Below are 509 nucleotides of genomic sequence, written 5' to 3' on the forward strand. Positions count from 1 at the left end.
TTTTGATATTAAAAAATATACTGTATTAGAAAAATACTAGTTATACATTTAAAAAATTAGTAACCCTCATGTCTCCCTGCATTAGAAGTTGCATAATTTAGCATTTACAGATGAAATATAATTGTGAGTAAAGATCAACATGTGAAATAGTCTGACTGGATATGACAGAACATCAAAAGAAATGACGAAAAATTACACATCTTATCAAAATAGTACTACTAGAAACTAAAAGCTACTTGCAATTTTCACTGGTTTTGAGATCAGTAACAGTCTGACAAGGAAAGAATTTAATGAACATGATTATGATGCCTCTTGATAAATATAAAAACATATTGACTGTAAAATAATTACCAGTTACCAATTATATCTGTTGTTTACAAAATTTGTTATTTGGAAATATCTGTTGAATGTTTTGAAATTAAAATGTGTTAACTGAAATGATTTAAAGAATTGAAGTCTTTAAATGATACAAAAGCAAGGATACATTGAATGATTGCAATTGAGGCAAC

This window comes from Mytilus trossulus, unplaced genomic scaffold (genome assembly GCF_036588685.1).
Source record: "Mytilus trossulus isolate FHL-02 unplaced genomic scaffold, PNRI_Mtr1.1.1.hap1 h1tg000373l__unscaffolded, whole genome shotgun sequence".
NCBI classification, from domain to species: domain Eukaryota; kingdom Metazoa; phylum Mollusca; class Bivalvia; order Mytilida; family Mytilidae; genus Mytilus; species Mytilus trossulus.